This window comes from Sinocyclocheilus rhinocerous, unplaced genomic scaffold (genome assembly GCF_001515625.1).
Source record: "Sinocyclocheilus rhinocerous isolate Xijiao unplaced genomic scaffold, SAMN03320098_v1.1 scaffold546, whole genome shotgun sequence".
Lineage (NCBI taxonomy): Eukaryota > Metazoa > Chordata > Actinopteri > Cypriniformes > Cyprinidae > Sinocyclocheilus > Sinocyclocheilus rhinocerous.
In genome coordinates this window covers 71,265-79,375 of record NW_015661123.1, presented here as the reverse complement: position 1 = coordinate 79,375, position 8,111 = coordinate 71,265, and the positions used below count along the sequence as shown (strand labels likewise).

The 8,111-nt window shown below is 41.4% G+C and overlaps 1 protein-coding gene across 1 annotated transcript in view; it reads left to right on the top strand.

Moving 5' to 3' along the window:
• LOC107726258 (zinc transporter ZIP11-like) overlaps positions 1–8,111 on the top strand; it is a 113,690-nt gene that overhangs the window by 92,775 nt on the left and 12,804 nt on the right. The window lies entirely within an intron of this gene.

Genomic DNA, 8,111 nt, shown 5'->3' with positions numbered 1-8,111 from the left:
ACAGACACACACACACACACACACACACACAGACACACACACACACACACACAAAGAGCATGTTGTTGCGATCGTTCTCATGCACATGTTAATATCCATGTTCTCGGGACAGTGTGTTTAAATGGGAGAATCCTGCCAGACAGGGTTGGAGCGAGTGAGCGAGAAGGAAACCGGCTAACAAGTGTTCACATCATATTGCCAGATTGAATCTGTTAGCCATCACTGAGAATCAGAGCCGCATTGTAAGCGTTGAAGCACCTGGACTCCACTATAGGTCTCAATGAGGTCCTGTGTGTGTGTGTGTGTGTGTGTGTGTGAGACTGCCGTCCAGATGTGAGCTAAAGCTTGCAGATGTTGCGATAGAATACATGTCTTTATTTAGTATTTGTGTCATACCGTGTGTGTGTGTGTGTGTGTGTTTCTCCATAGGGAATGCTGTTTTGGATTAGCCTTACAATCATCTAATCTCTTTACATCCGCACTGACAGCTGAGGGGTTTGTGCTTTCAAGAGGAGCGAGAGCTCGATTTGGTCATGATTAAAAGCGCAGAGACAGATGGATGAATAGATACATGGTCTGTTCAATAAGTAAACACAGGCAGCAGCTTTCTGTGGTGTGCTCAACTTATGATACAGCATAAGAAAGAGGCCTTTGTCAGCCTGAAAACAAGCAAGCAGAGAGTAGAGTCAGTTTTATAGCACGAAATCATGATGTTGATGTTTATAATATCTTAATATCTTCATGCCTTTAGCAGATTAGAGCTGGGCGCTAATATAGTTACATTTTGCAGCAATATAAACAATAAAGCAGTTGAGATTTGATATGTAGTACACAGTATATCGCTTTAAGTGAGTGTACTGTATGAATGTGGGTAAAGCTGGATATATTTATATATCACTGGGTGATAACATAGCAGGAGATTTTCATTAATGTGTGTGTGTGTGTGTGTGTGTGTGTGAGACTGCCGTCCAGATGTGAGCTAAAGCTTGCAGATGTTGCGATAGAATACATGTCTTTATTTAGTATTTGTGTCATACCGTGTGTGTGTGTGTGTGTGTTTCTCCATAGGGAATGCTGTTTTGGATTAGCCTTACAATCATCTAATCTCTTTACATCCGCACTGACAGCTGAGGGGTTTGTGCTTTCAAGAGGAGCGAGAGCTCGATTTGGTCATGATTAAAAGCGCAGAGACAGATGGATGAATAGATACATGGTCTGTTCAATAAGTAAACACAGGCAGCAGCTTTCTGTGGTGTGCTCAATTTATGATACAGCATAAGAAAGAGGCCTTTGTCAGCCTGAAAACAAGCAAGCAGAGAGTAGAGTCAGTTTTATAGCACGAAATCATGATGTTGATGTTTATAATATCTTAATATCTTCATGCCTTTAGCAGATTAGAGCTGGGCGCTAATATAGTTACATTTTGCAGCAATATAAACAATAAAGCAGTTGAGATTTGATATGTAGTACACAGTATATCGCTTTAAGTGAGTGTACTGTATGAATGTGGGTAAAGCTGGATATATTTATATATCACTGGGTGATAACATAGCAGGAGATTTTCATTAAAACATCCTAGTTATTATTAATAATGCATCATTAATGTTTTTGAAAAAGAAACTCTAAAAGGAATATAATACAAATAATAATAAAAAATAATAATTTAGCTTTATTTACGAGGCAAATATGAAAGTCTGTTTCCGTTACAATATAATAATAATAATAATAATAATAATAATAGTTGTTATTTTTATGACACACTTTGCACATAATTCTGACTTTTTTCTTGCAATTTCTAATTTACATTGCACAATTCTTACTGTAGTTTATATCTCCTAATTCTGACTTTTTTTTCTAAATTCTGAGTTTACAATTAGCAATTCTGTTTTTTTTCCTCCAGTGGGATAAAAAATGTAAATGTAATTAATTAAAAAATTAAAATGTAAATGACTTTTTTACATGACTTATCTCAATTCTGACATTTTTTTCTTGCAATTGCAAATTTCTATATTACAATTCAGACTTTTCATTTCATAATTGTGAGACAAAATTTGCAGTTGCCTTTTTTATTTTTATTCTGTGGTGGAAATTTCATATATACAAGTATTTTTTTTTTGTGGTGGCATGACAATGATAAAAATCTATCATAAAATATAGCATTAATTACACACATAATGTTCAATCTTTATTGTGTTGCATTAGTGCTGAAGAACACAAAATCTTCAAGAAAGAAAGAAAGAAAGTCATTTTCTCAGAATTGCAAGACTTTTTCCTTGCAATTCTGAATTTACATCTCGCAGTTGTGTTGTTTTTGTTCCTACCACAGAATAAAATTAAAATATGTAATTGTGTTGCATTAGTGCTAAAGAAAGAAAGAAAGAAAGAAAGAAAGAGAAAGAAAGAAAGCGATTCCCCAACACAACAAAAAACATTACTTTCGAAATGATGACAGTTTTGAGGGACTTTTCCAGGAGGTTTTGGAGTCAGCATTACTCTGCTTTAGTTGAATTATACTGTACTGTATCCTTTATCCTTCTTTCTGTCCTTTCTGGTTAAACCAATAATGAAATCAATACTTGCATGACCGTAAAGTCCTTCAATTTGTTGTTTGGAGGAACCAGGAGAATCCCAAACCGCTTTGAAGGGATTTCTGGGAAGAGGAGCAGTTTACATTAGTGTGATTAGTCTTTGGTAATTAAGGTGAGCTGGCTGAAATTCACAGCCACATCAGATCACGTTTTCCATTCATTAACCAACTAAAACTTTCCAAATGTTTGGTCTTCACATCAAAAACCCTCAACAAATGATAATCGTGGACGTAATAGACGGTTCAGTCAGCGGTTTCGCAAAAATCATGTTTGTAAAACATGACGTTAGTTGTAACCAAGAATTACAACCTCTTTTTGGATGTTACTTAAACCTTTATGCTGAATCCTGTGTCATATTTTTGTGATTTTCCAGAATGGACAGGTATGCACAACCTGTCTTTGCTTTTGCTAACATTATTTCACCATCAGCCTAAGAGAAGGTGGTTGTTCATTCAGAGAGGCGTCTGGATGTCTTGACCTGACCTCCTCTCTGCCTCAGAGCACTATAGCTGTGTTTTTCCAGTTTCTGAAACTGTCTTGTTCTCCATCGTGAGCCACTGAAGGCAGACAGACAGTCTTCTCTCTCTGCTCTGAAACAAAAGTCTGTTTGTTTTCCAGGGAAAGCCACTCTTCTGTTTCTTTCCCTTTCCCAGCGCTCTTCTCCCAGTCAAAGCAGTCCTTGCATTCCCCAGTACCCACAAACTCAAGTGGACTGTTAAAACCAGATGCTCAGAGACTCTTCAAAGAAACTGGGATGGTTTTTTGTAGCTTAAATGTAGGCAGCGTTTGAAGGTACAGAGCATACGTTTAAGCCAGACATTGAAGTCCATCTGCTCAGACGTGCATCTGTATTTCAGCTCTGCTTTTTCTTAGAGTTGGGTGTATGTTGGGATCAGTGTCATTTTAGTAACATTAAAATGCTATTGCAGTTTTTGTTACAATTTTAAATTAGATTTTTATTTTTATATTTTCACTTTAATTTTAGTTAGTTTTAATAATTTTGTTGCAATTTTATTTTGTTTTGTTTTATTGATTTATGATTTATTTATTTAGGTTATTTTGTATTTTCTCTTTAATTTTAGTTAGAGTAATTTTGTTATGTTTTTGTCATTATGTATTTGTTTGTTTGTTTATGTCTGTATATAGTATGTATTTTTATTAGATTTAGTTTTAATTATTTTTATATTTTATATTTTCTCTTTCATTTTACTTACTTTTAGAATTTTTTTGTAATTTTAAAAATAAAATTGTGTTCTGTTGATTCATTCATTCATTCAGTCATTATTTTGTCTATATAGTATTTAGTTTTATTTTAATTTTGTTAGTTTTATTTTATTTAGTTTTAGATATTTTTCTATTTTCTATTTTCACTTAAATTTTAGTTAGTATTGGTGATTTAGTTGTGTGTTTTTATTTGTTTATTTACGTCTATAGTTTTATTTTTTTATTTTATTAGTTTTAGTTTGGGTAAAAGTGCACTACTGACATCACTGAATTTTATTGGCTCACTCTTCTTCACATTTAGCAGCAGAGGTGACGTGACCCAAAAGTTGTCAAAACATTTTACAACAAGTTTATTCTATTTCTAGGGCTAAATGTGACGAACTCAGCTGGAATAACATTTTCTCTCCTGCTTCTCTGCTGGAGGTGTTTCTGTCAAACCCTGAATCATACTAACATCAGTCCTCCACGCACAAATTATAATACAGCATCATATTTAAAGAGAGAATAAATTCATTTTAATAGAAATAGATCTGCACGCTCTTTGCCTCAGAGCGAGCCAGTTTTCTTCAGCAATTTCCTCAGATCGTGAAAAAAAATGAAAATGATGAAGGTTTATGAGGAAAAATATAGAAATGGGCTTGTGAATAAATAATTTAATAGAATGAATGTGTTTGCAATATATTAACACAAAATAAGTGGATCATAATAATTATAATTATAATTAAATTATTATATTATATTATATCTGTAATGGGGCGAACGAGACGAGAGACGTGCGGATCCATACGCATAGCTTTATTCAGAGACATGGTCAGAAGCAGGCAGGGTTAAAACATCAGCAAACCGGTATGGCACAGACGAGACAAGAGCAATCCAAAACAGGCGTGAGTCATTCGACAGCGAATGCTATCCAGAGGGCTGGACAAGAGGGGTAATCCATAAACACGAGCAATAGTCCAGGCGAGGTACAAACATAGTCCGAATGGCGAGACAAGGGTTAATCCAAGAAACACAGGCAAGAATCAGAATACGAGAAAACAGGCAAGGCAAGACTATGACTAGACTATGAAAACTAGAAACTGGCTCCGTAGAGTAGCTATCGCTAGGAGAGTGATAAACGCTATACAATACTCGGCCATTAGAGAAGGATTTGAGTGGTTGCTATATAGTGTGTGTGTGATTGGCTGCAGGTGAGTCCAATTAGTGCAATGGAGCATGGGAAATGTAGTCCAGGGTGACGTGCAACAGTTTGTGTGGTGTGAGAGTAAATGTAATCAGAAGAGACCTCTGGTGGCGAGCAGACGGAAGACCACGGACTGGATTCGTGACAGAGCCCTCCCCCAAGGAGCGGCTTCCAGACGCTCCCAACATTGTATAATCCAGGAGGGTGGTGGAGAGGAGGCGGAACAGGGGGAGGGATGGAGGGCCAGGTCCATGTGGAAGTGAAGGGACAGGGGACTGAGGCAAAGCCAGCAGAGCAGGATGCCAAGGCGGAGCAGGGAGCCAGGGTGGAGCCAGCAGAGCAGGAAACCAGGGCGTAGCCGGCAGAGCAGGAAGCCAGGACAGAACCAGCAGAACAGGTGGCACTGAGGACCACCACAGCAGAGCAGACGAGTCCGAAGATCCCCACGGCGGAGTGGAAGACCACCAGAGCCAGACAGAAGACCACCATGGTGGAGCGGACGGAGCAGAAGACCATCACGGCGGAGCAGAAGACCACCAGAGCCAGACAGAAGACCACCACGGCGGAGCGGACAGAGCAGAAGACCACCACGGCGGAGCGGACAGAGCAGAAGACCACCCCGGCAGAGCAGAAGGCCACCATGGCTGAGCAGACGGAGCAGAGACCCCTGGTCTCTGGGAACTAGGGAAAACTGAGACACAAGAAACCGACAGAGCACATACAGTCTCAAGGACCGAGGCAGGGAACACAACAAGTTAATCAATATTTTCCCTGGTGACAACTGAACGGGCTCACTGACTGAAACTGGACAGGCAGACAGTTCACAAACAGGCTTACTGACTGAAACTGGACAGTCAGACAGTTCATAAATGGGCTCACAGACTAGGACTGGCAAGGTAGATGGTTCAACAGACACATTTGGGAATACAGAACAGGCAGACAGTTCATAATTAGACTCACTAACTAGGACTGGTGTAAATCAGGGATGGGGCAACTGGAGGTCCGTGAGCCGTATACGGCCCACAGTGTCTTTTAGTACAGCCGACAGACACATTTGGGGAAACAGAACAGGCAGACAGTTCATGAATGGTCTCTAAGGCAGTGACAGGGTTAACGGGACAGACATGGAGTGCATTTATATTTTCTGGGCTCATAACTGGACTAATGAGGCAGATAACAGGTTCCTTGTTTGGAACTGGATAGACAGATGGTTCAACATCAGACTCATTGGCTAAAACAGGACAGAGAGAAAGTTCAGAATCCGGTTCGTTAATTGAAACAAAATGACATGACAGTTCAAAACTGGATGTATTGGCTGAAATAGGATGAACAGACTGTTCAAAACCAAGAGCATTGGCTGGAACTGAACTTACAAACATCGTATGGACTGATACTGGGCAGGCAGATAGTACTAGATCAGAATTGTTAATGGGATCGGAACAGACAGGTGATTCCACCTCAGGCTCATTGAGGGAAATGGGACAGACAGATAATTCAAAAACTGATTCATGGGTTGATCCTGGACAGACTAACAGTTCATGATCAGACTGATTGACAGAAACTGGCAGGACAGAGAGTTCAAAATCAGACTCATTAGCAGCATCAAGACGGACAGACAGTTCACAATCAGCCTCCATGGCTGATTCAGAACAGGACGGGAGTTCGGAGATGGCCTCATCGGCCGGTTCAGAGCAGGCAGAGAGTTCACAGACGGCCTCCATAGCCATGACAGGACAGCCAGAGAGTTCATTACTGGATACCACTGACACCTCTGGAGGTTCTGCAGCGGTTGCCGCCACCTCTGGAGGTTCTACAGCAGTAACATCAGGAAATGGGGAGAGTTCAGTAACGGTCTCTTCGACCGCAACATGACAGACTGAGAGTGCATTGCTGAGCGCCACCACCACGCAAGGAGCTGAAGCGAGCACCTCCGCCTCGGGAGGTTCTGTGGTGGTGTATGCAGCCCAAACACACCAAAAAGCGATCCCCATCAAGGGAAGCGCTTCAGATAGGGGAATCAGTTCAGGAACAGGAAGGCTAGAGTGAGTGGGTTTGGGGACACCAGCTGCGTGTGCAGACACCAGCGATGCATCCCTCACACTGGATACCAGACTGGGAATACCGAAGGACTGACCTTGATAATCTGGGTGCAACAGAGAGGACGTGACAAGACTCTGGATGATCAGCTGTGATGTAACAAGACTCTGGAAGATCAGCTGTGATGTGACGTGACTCTGGATGAACAGCTGTGATGTGACGTGACTCTGGAAGATCAGCTGTGATGTGACGTGACTCTGGAAGATCAGCTGTGATGTGACGTGACTCTGGAAGATCAGCTGTGATGTGACGTGACTCTGGAAGATCAGCTGTGATGTGACGTGACTCTGGAAGATCAGCTGTGATGTGACGTGACTCTGGAAGATCAGCTGTGATGTGACGTGACTCTGGAAGATCAGCTGTGATGTGACGTGACTCTGGAAGATCAGCTGTGATGTGACGTGACTCTGGAAGATCAGCTGTGATGTGACGTGACTCTGGAAGATCAGCTGTGATGTGACGTGACTCTGGAAGATCAGCTGTGATGTGACGTGACTCTGGAAGATCAGCTGTGATGTGACGTGACTCTGGAAGATCAGCTGTGATGTGACGTGACTCTGGAAGATCAGCTGTGATGTGACGTGACTCTGGAAGATCAGCTGTGATGTGACGTGACTCTGGAAGATCAGCTGTGATGTGACGTGACTCTGGAAGATCAGCTGTGATGTGACGTGACTCTGGAAGATCAGCTGTGATGTGACGTGACTCTGGAAGATCAGCTGTGATGTGACGTGACTCTGGAAGATCAGCTGTGATGTGACGTGACTCTGGAAGATCAGCTGTGATGTGACGTGACTCTGGAAGATCAGCTGTGATGTGACGTGACTCTGGAAGATCAGCTGTGATGTGACGTGACTCTGGAAGATCAGCTGTGATGTGACGTGACTCTGGAAGATCAGCTGTGATGTGACGTGACTCTGGAAGATCAGCTGTGATGTGACGTGACTCTGGACGAACAGCTGAGACGTGACGAGACTTTGGCAGATCAACTGTGACTTGACTTGCCTCATGAAGATCAG